Genomic DNA, 12,145 nt, shown 5'->3' on the forward strand with positions numbered 1-12,145 from the left:
AATCAATATAAAACAATTCAATTACTGTGGAAAACATAAAGAAATAAAAGCCAACTGAAATTTTATCCACAGATAGATATTGCCAGCATCTTTATAATTTTCCTCGTAGATATCTTTCTAAGTATGGATATCATTTACATAAATAGGATAAGATTGCTAGTGCAATTCAATGACATTTAATAAAATATATTTCTTAACTTATGATAAGGTAAAATATATGATAGTTAAAATCAAATGGCAATACATAGCTTTTAGAAAAAAATCAAAATCAAAAAAAAAGAAAAAATTAAAAACAAAAATCTATTGTCTCATTTTTTCCTATTTCCTAGCTGTCATCCCCAAAGGTGTCTGCATTTTAGTTGTGTTCTAGTCTCTCCATTTCCCACTATAGATATACCATATTTTTATTTAAATTATAATTTATTTAAATTAGTAGTATTTCAGACATTCTTAACTTGGTGTCCAAATATATCCATGAATGGAATTCAGTAAATCTGTGAACTTGGATGAGGAAAATACTTCTATCTTTATTTCTAATTTCTATCTAAAAATATGAATGTAGACAAAGAACCCAAATGTCTTAGGAGAATTGTGATTTTTGTCACCAATAGGAATCATAAATACTTTTAAAATCACATTCCAGTTGTAGAAATTTCAGTGTATCGACTATGTTCACCACTAGTTATTAGGTCTATGCTACATCTCATTAGTGGAATGAATAAAGAAGCACATATATAACTGTATAATACTTTAGATAATTCATAAACTATATTTAAATATAACTACTTTCCCGTTTCAACCCTATCTATACTATTTTCTGCATTTGAAAACATTGTTCTGAGAAAGGGTCCATAGGCTACACTAGACTACCAGAAATGCCCATGCCATGCAAATGTTAAGAAAACCTGACTACATTATTGCCATATAAATTTTTTACAGCTGAATCATTAGAGTATATTTACTTTTCTTGCTACTTTTTCCAAAATAATTTCTCTAAAATGCTAAGCTCTGTGCTTCTCAGGATTTGGGGTCTATCAGGTTACTCCTTTCTTCAAGATCTGTGCCCTCCCAGAACAGGAACTCTCACTGTTCTTTTAAATCCTGTTGCACAACCAAATACGTGTTGACATCATTCATCCAGTCTGTTGCGTCTTTCTACTCTTGTTTTTTTGTTTTGTTTTGTTTTGTATTTTTCCTTTAAGGATACACAAACACAGAGGCACATATAGTCACAAATGATTCAATTACTTTTATTTTAGTTGTGTTTTTTGAGCAAAAAGAGATTAATGCTTTCTGTCAGTCTTCTCTGTTTAATTGTAATTCATTAATATTCAGCTATCTGTTGCATGCATTTTCTCATGTTAATGAATGAGCTACATTTTCATTTTAATGGCTGCTTAAAATTTCATAATGCATGTACTGTCATTAACTTAACCAATCTCTATGATGCACTTATGTGGCTTCTAAATAATGCTATTTTTAAAATGGTGTGATGAATAAATACTCATGTGCATATATATTGTTTTTCAGTCTGATAACCTCACTAGGATAAATTCCTTAAAAATAAATTTCTAATGGAAAAGAGTACACATTTTCTATCTGGACTCATACTGACTCTTCCATTTACTTGCACCATGTCCTTGAACAAATTTCTGAACTCTTCTATTTGTTCTTACACACATAAAAAAAACTACTATAATAGCATTATGTTATTGGGTTTTTGATGTTGGTTTGGGGGATAATATACATTCATTTTCTCACAAAGAGTAAGTATTTATTAAATCTGACCATTACTACTGGTGTAGTAGTAATAATTGGTTATGTAATAATAATAATAATTTTGTCAAATGGTGTTCCAGAAAGGTTGTATATTCAACTAATTTGATAGTGTGTTTTCTTTCCCATATTCATTCCAGCAGTGAGATTAACCTATGCTTCTTCTTTAGTAAGTTGTTTAATAGTTTGTCCATTCTTTTTAATTCTGTTCCTTATTAATATATGAATGCTTTAATATCTTTCAGTCTTCATTGACATAAATAATATTTTTAACATTATTTTATTTGTCTTTCAAAATTTTAAATGACTTTTTTGTTATTTTGTTTTGTTTTTGACTTTATGATTTTATGTTGCTAAATATTTACAGGTATTTTTATTTTCCTTTAAGGTTTTAAGGTCAATTAATAATAGCCTTTCCCAGTTCAAGGTTAAAAATATTTTTACTACTATTTTGTTTTACTAATTTTATGATATTAAATTCTACTTTGGAATTATTCAAATTGTTATTACTTTACCATAAAATAAAATGAATAATAAAAGTTTATTTTACTTAATATTCCAGATGACAGGAAAGTTATCCTAACACCAGTTATAGAATAATTTATCCTTTATTCCACTGAATAGGAGTTATGTTATAATGATATATTACAGTAAGTATCTCTCTGCTCTGGCATTATATCTGTGCTCTCTGTTCTGTTGCAGTGATTGAAATGTAGGGCAGAGAACATGACTTTCCTACTCAACATCCATCAATGCCTTTTGATATTGTTAACATTATCCCAGTTATGTTCACAAGGAAAGATCACTGTGAGGAAAGATCAGGATATGAGTCATAATAGCCCTATATCAATAACTATCATGCCATTGTTTTGCTAGTGTTTAGACAAAAATTAAGCATATAACCCACTCCTGGTAAATGACATGTTGAAGGAAGCCTTTGTCTTTTCTAATACTGGGAACCATTACAAGAAGAAATTTTTCTTTATACTCACACTTTTTCTTCATGTTTTGCTGTTGTATAATGATATATTTGCTGTCTTAGTAGTGTATTATAATGATGAGGAAAAGGTCAGTCTTATTGAGACATAGATCCATGGCTGAGGAAGAAAAAATATCTTAAAACTGCTCACTTCTGGGCATCTTAAGTAAATAATAGAAATAATCATCATTTAAATCAGTATCAAGCATTCTATTGCTTGCTGCCAAATAATATAGTTGTTTTTTTCCTATGCTGATATCACACTGTTTTAATTATTAAGACCTCAGTGTGATTCAATATCAGATATGAATAACTTTTTACAATTTATGCTTCTTAATTTTGTTGTTCTCACATCCACATGCATATTTTTAAAGTAGGACTTTAGACTATTTTAGGTCATAAAAAAGATTTTAAGTGGTATATTAGGAACTTGAATAGAATTATAGTGAAGGGACACCTTGGTGGCTCAGTCGGTTAAGCGTCTGCCTTCAGCTAGGGTCATGATCCTGGGGTCCTGGATCGAGTCCACCATCGGGCTCCCTGCTTAGTGGGGAGCCTGCTTCTCCCTCTCCCTCTGCCTGCCGCTCCGCTTGCTTGTGCTCGCTCTCTCTCTCTCTGTCAAATAAATAAATAAAATCTTTTAAAAAAATAGAATTATAGTGAATATATTTTTGATTTATAAAAATGAGTATTTTTAGAACACTTATATTTTCTGACCAGGAATAAAATATGATTCTCAATTATTAAAAATGGGCTCTTATGTAAATTAGTAAGGTTTTATAACTTCCTTTATATAAGCTAGATTAAACATATCCAAGAATTTCTTTTGATTTTCATATAAGTTCTAACTAGTTAGGTGACTTATTTCTCATATAGCTATTGCTTTATTTTTTATGTTTCACAATCACACAAAAACAACATCCACACACAGTAATAATTTCGACCATTTTTGTATAATAGTATTTCATCTTATTGTGTTAGTGAGTACTTCCACATTAATGTTAAATAACAGTTAAGCAATAAATTCTTGGTTTTATTCTTGATTTCAATGGAAATGCTTTGACTCTATTTCCATTAGGCAAAATATTGTTTTTTATACTGAGATATATTTTTGCAATAATTTCAAGTATATAACTAAATAACCCTATTTTGCTATGGGTTTTAAAAAAATTTTTTATAGGGGTACCTGAGTGGCTCAGTCTGTTAAGCATCTGCCTTCAGTTCAGGTCATGATCTCAGGGTCCTGGGATCAAGCTCCGCATCGCAACGGGCTCCTTCCTCAGTGAGGAGTTTGCTTCTCCCTCTCCCTCTGCTCCTCTCTGCCCCTGCTCATACATTCTCTCTCTTTCTCTCAAATGAATAAATAAAATCTTTAATATAACAATATTATATAACAATAACATATTGATCTATTACAATATTAAGTCATAGTAAGAGATTTTTTTAATATTGAGCCATTTTTGCATTTCTGAAATTATTATGCTATTATTATTTTATTACTCATTATATTTACTATTTATTCTATATAACCTACTATATTAATATTATACAATTTACTATATTTTATGATAGCAGTTATAGCATACATTATTTATATTATTTATTGTTTAATACTTATTCTTTTCATCCATTCAATAAATAAAATATTAATGTATAATTTTATTTTCTGATTTTTCATATCACTTACTGCTATTGCATGCTACTTGAAACCATTTAAGATGAAATATCTGCAGGACTGAAATAATCAGAATATGTAAGAACCAAGAGTTTTTAAAATAGAACTTATTTTTTAGAACAGTTTTAAGTTTACAGAAAATTTGAGCAGAAATTACAGAGTTCCATATATCCTTCTCTTCCCAGACCCATGGTTTCCTTTAATATTAACATTATTGGTATGGTACATTTGTTATAGTCAATGACACAATATTGGTAAATTATTCTTAACTAAAATCCATAATTTACTTTAAGGTTTTACTCTTTGTGTTATACCTCTCTATAGGTTTTGATAAGCAAATGCATGTTGTCATTATCTATAATTACGTATCATACAGAATATTTTCACTGCCCTAAAAATCTCCTGTGCTCTACCTAGTCATCCCTTCCCCACACTCCAAAACCCCTGGTGGTGACTAATCTTTTTATTGCCTTTGTTGTTTTGCCTTTTCTTCTTTACTTAAAAAAAAAAAAATCTGGTTTTATTGAGCAATGCAATGTTAAAGTAAAAATTAATCTGAACCAAAGTACACTAAGAATGGAAATGTGTATGTATATACGAACATGTAAGACTATTAAGTAAAATAATGTGGCCAACGCAGTGAGGCCAGAGTGTTCTTTTAAGGTCTGAATCCAACATCAGCATTGGAGCCTATAGATGAGAAATAAAGTTTACCTCAGTCATTTCTATCTCAAGAATCCTATGTCCCTGTTTCTCTCAAAACTTGCCAGCATCTAGCAAAAATACACATATTTCAATGCTTTATGTCAAACTTGTAAGATATTTACAGTTAGTAGAGATATTTTGTAGGCATTTGCCACCACTAAGTCTCCTTGTTCAGGTATAGAACAATACATATTGAGGAAAAACTATGGTTCAGGCACTGTGCTAGGCTGTAAAGAGGAAAGGTATAGAAGGTGGAAATAATTTAAATACATGAAACTTGTTTTATCTAAAATCCTAAAATTTTATTTACAAGTCATTATGAGCATATTGAATGTACTGTATATATCTTTCTGTAAAATGAGGTTTCCATTTACTCTGCCCAGGGTTTTGTTTGGGAAAATTTTATAGGCTCTGTGGGGGAGATGATCCAAACTTTCCAGCTAAAATATGTGTATTTACAGAGTATTTATTCTCTGATATCTGTACTATACATATTAAAATTTCCACTGTAAAATTAGGTTTGGATTCTAGTGAAAAATAATCAGAAGGTTTTGAAGCCTGTTTCCTGCTTTATAAATTAATGCTTATGAAATTTGGGACCTTCATGATAAACTTCAAAAAGTTTTTTGGAGCTTAATCAGCTAACTTCTGATACTTTGGTCTACTGAAGAAATGAGAGGAAATGGCTAGAGTTCTAAACGTTGAATAAATCACAGAGAAAAACAAAGATAACTCACTAACTTTCAAAAGAGCTTGCAAAACTCATATTGTTGCCAAAAAAATGTATCAACACATTACTATTTTTTTCCATATTCATCTAGTCATCATAAATGCTACAAATTGAATTATTCAATTGGTTTCTATTTTCTCATTTTTTTTATAACTCAAAATGCTTTACTCAGAGCAAATTGCTTCAGATATCAAGAAATCAACAAAACTAAAGGGCAGCCTATGGAATGGGAGAAGATACCATCAAATGACATACCTGATAAAGGGTTAGTATCCAAAATATATAAAGAACTTACCAAACTCAACACCCCCCCCCAAAAATAAATAATCCAGTTAAGAAATGGGCAGAAGACATGAATGGACATTTCTTCAAAGAAGACATCCAGATGGCCAACAGACACATAAAAAGATGCTCAACGTCACTCATCATCATGGAAATGCAAATCAAAACTACAATGAGATACCACCTCACACCTGTCAGAATGGCCCCTATGACCCACCAATTGCACTATTAGGTATTTCCCAAAGGATACAAAAATACTAATTTGAAGGGGCACATACACCCTAATGTTTATAGCAGAATTTTCAACAATAGCCAAATTATGGAAAGAGTCCAAATGTCCATTGATTGATGAATGGATAAAGAAGAGGTGGTATATATAATGGCATATTACTCAGCCATCAAAAAGAATGAAATCTAGCCATTTGCAATGACATGGGTGGAGCTAGAGTATATTATGCTAAGCAGAATAAGTCAGAGAAAGACAAATACCATATGATTTCACTCATTGTGGAATGAAAGAAACAAAACAGATGAACATAGGGGAAGGGAAAAACAAAGAGAGGGAAGCAAACCATAAGAGACTCTTAACTATAGAGAACAAACTGAGGATCAATGGAGGGGAGGTGGTAGGTGGGGAATGGACTAAATGTGTGATGAGTATTAAGGAGGACGCTTGTTGTGGTGAGCACTGGATGTTATATGTAAGTGATGAATCACTAAATTCTACTCCTGGAACCAATATTATACTATATGTTAACTCCCTAGAATTTAAATAAAAATTTGAAAAAACAAGTGAGGGGCTCCTGGGTGGCTCAGTTATTAAGCATCTGCCTTCAGCTAAGGTCATGATGCCAGGGTCCTGGATCGAGCCCCACATTAGGCTCCCTGCTCGGCCGGAAGCCTGCTTCTCCCTCCCCCTGCTTGTGTTCCTTCTCTCGTTGTCTCTCTCTGTCAAATAAATAAATAAAATCTTTAAAAAATAAAAATAAAAAACAAGTAAATGTGGGTACTATGCTATACATGTTTATAAATGAAATTTATTTCCTTGTTTTATCTATTGCTGTGAAATAAATTACTCCAAACTTTAAAAAAAAAGCAAGTATTGAAATATTGCCAGATTAGTTGTATTTAACAATAAATATTTAATGTGTAGAACATTCTGGGGTCTGTCAAAAACAATATTACTTCAATATTTGCCTTTGGGAAATCTGATGAAAACTTTAAAAGTCACTTTTCAGAAATTTTACTTTTATCAACTACAAATATTTTTTTTATAAATGAAATTGTTTACTTTTTATGGTTGAGAAATATGTTCCCAATATTTCCAAATCTGAAAATCTCCAGAAACTGAAATTTATTCAAGTTAAACTGTCATTTTCAAAATGATTAAGCAAGTACATTGAAGGTGACTATTTTTTTCATCAGGAAAATGTAATGGAAAGAGGTATTTCCTACATAACTTATCATTGACTTATTTATGTCATATTATATTTTCTGCATTTTTTTCATGTATTTCAGAAGCTTTTTGAGAGATTAGTGTACATTTTTTTTTTATATTTTACTTTTTAAATTACACCTAGGCTGGTGTTAAACATTAATAGATATCCAAATAATACTTGGTAATTTTTTGTGGAATTTCTTTTGAATGTGAAAAAAAAAACTGTCACAATAGTTATTGATATTTTTACTTATACCATCATATATTTCTACATAATTATTTAAAAATATTTTATGATTAATATTCTCTGTGCCTGAAAATATTAAAAATAAAATACAAAAACAAAATTTAAAACTAAGTTAATATTTCTTTCCTTTTTCACATGAATCATAACTCAGCCCATGAATCTGAGTTATCATCATTAAAATGCAGATCAAGGCTGCTTTTTGGCCTGATCAATAGCAATGCAGTCAAATATAGTGCTAATAATATTACTAACGTTTGTAGAGTGATTGCCATATGCAGACACATGTTACCGGGATTATCTTATTTAGTCTTCTAAAATCTCTTTAGAATACATTTATTTTCCCTAGTATACAGATGAGAAAATCAAGGATTATAGAATTTAAATAATTTACCAAATTTTCTTTGAGAACAAAACACAGTTTTAATTGTTATGCCATTCTCCATCATAACTTCTGTTTTTATAGATGACTGTTTCTCTTATGTCAACTGTCCTTTGGCTGTACCAGTCCAATTGACCATACCCCTTGGTCATTCCCTTCTACCTCCTTATGTCATCCCTTCTCTTCCAGTTCTTCCAGGATCATAATCACTCTGTTGTGTCTACTTTCAACCCCTTGGCCCCCCTCTCTCTTTATAGTCCTGGAAAAATGCAAACTCCAGGTAAATTCAGCTCTTCTTCTGCTCTGAACCTACCCTGGGAAAGCTGAGTGTGGCAAGAGAAAACCACAGCCATGCTGTCAGGGCTCACTTTAAATTCATGATCACCAGCTAAAGCTTGCCCTGAGGGATGCCAGGTCATCTTATTTCAGCTTTCTGCTGCACTTACTCTCACACACTTCCAAAAATAAATTCCACATATTTTCCTCTCATTAAATCTCCAAACTCCACTCCCATAGTCCTTTTCAACTAATCATATACTGTCTTTCTGACTAAAAATTTGGGAGCCAGTATAAGAGAACTTTAGCACAGTGCCACCAGCGCATTCCCTGCTGTTAACAAAGTTAATCCATCTGGGCTCCTATCTAAGACAAACTTCTCCACTTGTGCCCATTATTCTGTCCTTTCCTTCCTACTCAAGGACATGTATCTAGCAATTCTCTGTCTCTTTCCTACATCATCTTTTTTTCCCCTTCCCACTGGAACTTTCCCAATAGCACGGAAACCTGCTTTAATTTTTCAAAAATTTTAAAAACTCTTACATGTCCTAATTTTCTCTGTGATTTGCTACCATGTTTCTATTCCCTTCATCTCAAAATCCTCAAAAGAATCACCTATACTCTGTGTCCCCAATTCCTCTCTTGCCATTCTTTATTGCAGCTATTTTAATAAACTGTTTTCCACTACTACACCATTGAAATTGCTTTGCAAAAACATCAGTGGCCTTCAGATTGGCAAACACTCTATCCTTTTTGCAGTTGACAGAAAATTGGACATAGTTAATCATCTGTTCCTCTCTGGTAGGTATTATTTTTTCACTTGGCTTTCAGGTCATCTGTCTTACTGCCTTCTCCTAAGTCTCCTTTGCTTCTCTGTGACTTCTTAGTGGGGAAGAGTTCCAAGACTTGGAGATTAGACCTTATCTCTTAACCATCTACATGTACTCTCTTGGTGATCTCGTAAAATTGCATTGCTTTATTATTTTTTATTTTTTGTAAGATTTTATTTATTTATTTGACAGAGAGAGCGAGAGAGCACAAGCAGGGGGAACAGTAGAGGGAGAGGGAGAAGCGGGCTCCCTGCCAAGCAGGGAGTCCAATGTGGGGCTCGATCCCAGGACCCTGGGATCATGACCTGAGCTGAAGGCAGATGCTTAACCATCTGAGCCACCCAGGCGCCCAGAAATTGCATTGCTTTAAATATCGTATCTAAGCTGATGTTCCTATAATTTATATCACCAACCTAGAACTATTCAACTATTCCCTTGGCACCTGTTAAAGGTGTCTAATAGGTGTTGTAACCTCACCATGTCAGAAAGCAAATTCTTTTTAATTTCTCTCAACTGGGCCTTCTTCCTTCAGTCCTTCTCATTTTAATTATATACTACTCCATAATGTTAGTTCCTAGGGACAAAACTTAGATTCACTCCCGAGTCTCCCTTTTTCTCACACCCTAAATTCAATCCATCAGCTGCCTATTTGCTCTGCTTTCCAAAATGAATTCAAAATTCTACCGCTGCTCAACAGCTCCACATCTGTTTCTTGATATAGTCTCCCATCATTTCTCATTAGATTATTATTGTTACCTTGTAATTCTTCTCCCTAACTGTTCCCTTGTATTTATCTTTGAAACATAGCACATAGAATGATCTTTTACAAATCCATTTTATGCTATTATTCTTTCAAATACCTACCATCTAGTTCTTTTCAGTATCAAACAGTGAAGAACGGGAGTCTGTATGGAGCCTGCCCTTCACAATACCAGTTACTTTTCTCATTTTATATCCTCCCCTTCCTGTACTTTTCTGTTCCAAAAATTCGTCTCCTTGCTGTCCTACAGTACATCTGCAGCTGATAGTTCTACTTTCAATGTCCCGCTCTCACAAACCAAGTACAGACAGTCGCGATACACGTTCAGTAGAAGCTGTACTTCATATTTTGAATTTTGGTCTTTTCCTGGCCCAGCAATATGGGGTAGGATGCTCTGCCAATGCAGGGAGGGGCAGCAGGCCCCAGCCCCCAGTCAGCCACACGGTCATAAGAGTAAGTATCTGATACATTTACAACTATTCTGTATCCATACAACCATTCTATTTTTCACTTTCAGTGTGGTATTCAACACTTTATTATAAAATGGGCTTTGTGTTAGATGATTTTACCCAATTGTAGGCTAATGTAAGTATTCTTGTTTAAGGTGGGCAAAGCTAAGCTGTGAAGTTCAGTACATTAGGTGTATTAAAATGCATTTCCAGCCTAATAATATTTTCAATTTACAGTGAGTTTATTGGGACATTCCCCATGATAAGTTGGGGAAGATCTGTGCATCTTATTCCATCCCTCCCTTACGCTTTCTCTGTAGCACGCTCACTATGTGTTGTATACATTGTTTACTGTGCAATGCCCCTAGTAGGGAAATGTTTTAAAAACATTTAAAAACCTGTATAATATTAGTGCAGACCAATCATAGTGAATGCTTTATATGTCTGTCACTGGAATCGCCTATTTTGTCAGGAGTTAATCCTAGAGGCTCTGTATCATTTGGAAGTTGTGGTTGAGGAGATCCTCAGTATGTCAGGGTAGCTAAGAAAATGGAGGGCTGGATGTGACAAAGTAGCAGACAATACAATAATTTGCTATTTCAGAAATAGATGTGTCAATATCAGAGTATTGAGGTAAATTATCAGTCTAGAGATAGATCTTGATCAATATAGATGAAAAATTTCCTAAGCAAATTGATATTCAGTAATTAAAAAGACAAGGAAATTTTTCTCAGGCATTTGGAAAATTGTACTTTCAATAATCACTTTTTTAAAACCCATGTCAAACATTAAGCACTTGCTCAGATGGTAGAATTTCTGATCTTAAAAAAAATAAGCACAACAAAATGTATTTTGAACACTAAAACTTAATGAGTTAGTGGCCTCAAAATAGTCTTCCAGACCTAAAATTCCTGTTAGTTTACAGATAGGTTATATTCTGAAGAACTTGTAAATTTTTTTTCCCAAAACTGTTCATTAAAGATTAAGATGAATAACCTTGATGTAAAATAAACTATTTTTGGAATTGTAGCAATTCACCCTTTGTGAAATGAGTGCTTTCAACTGATTGCCTTTGTTTTCTAATACACAAAATTGCCAACTGTTGTGTATTTCCCTGCAACAGCTTTTTATTTGTTCTTAAAGCTTGCAGGTGCTGAATTATTTTTTTAGTTATTTTATTTTATTTTTTTAAAGACTTTATTTATTTATTCATGAGAGACAGAGAGAGAGAGAGGCAGAAGGAGAAGCAGACTCCCAAGGAGCAGGGAGCCCGATGCGGGACTCGATCCCAGGACCCTGGGATCATGACCTGAGCCGAAGGCAGATGCTCAACCATCTGAGCCACCCAGGCGCCCTTTTTTAGTTATTTTAAAGTCAAAGTGTACATTCTAAAAGTTAATGAAAGTATTTTCATTTACTTGAACATGCTGCTCAACTCCTTTTCTTCCTAAAGCCTTCCTTCCTTTGTTTATTCCTTTCTGCAAGTAGCCCAGTAGTGCTCTGATAATAGCTTAACAATCATGGACCTCTTCTATGTAGATGGGCTGTTTTGCTTGACTTGAAATCCGAATAGAAGCCTTATAAAAAGCAAATACTATTAAATGTAAAGTAGGTGAAGT

Source organism: Halichoerus grypus, chromosome 3, assembly GCF_964656455.1.
Source record: "Halichoerus grypus chromosome 3, mHalGry1.hap1.1, whole genome shotgun sequence".
NCBI classification, from domain to species: domain Eukaryota; kingdom Metazoa; phylum Chordata; class Mammalia; order Carnivora; family Phocidae; genus Halichoerus; species Halichoerus grypus.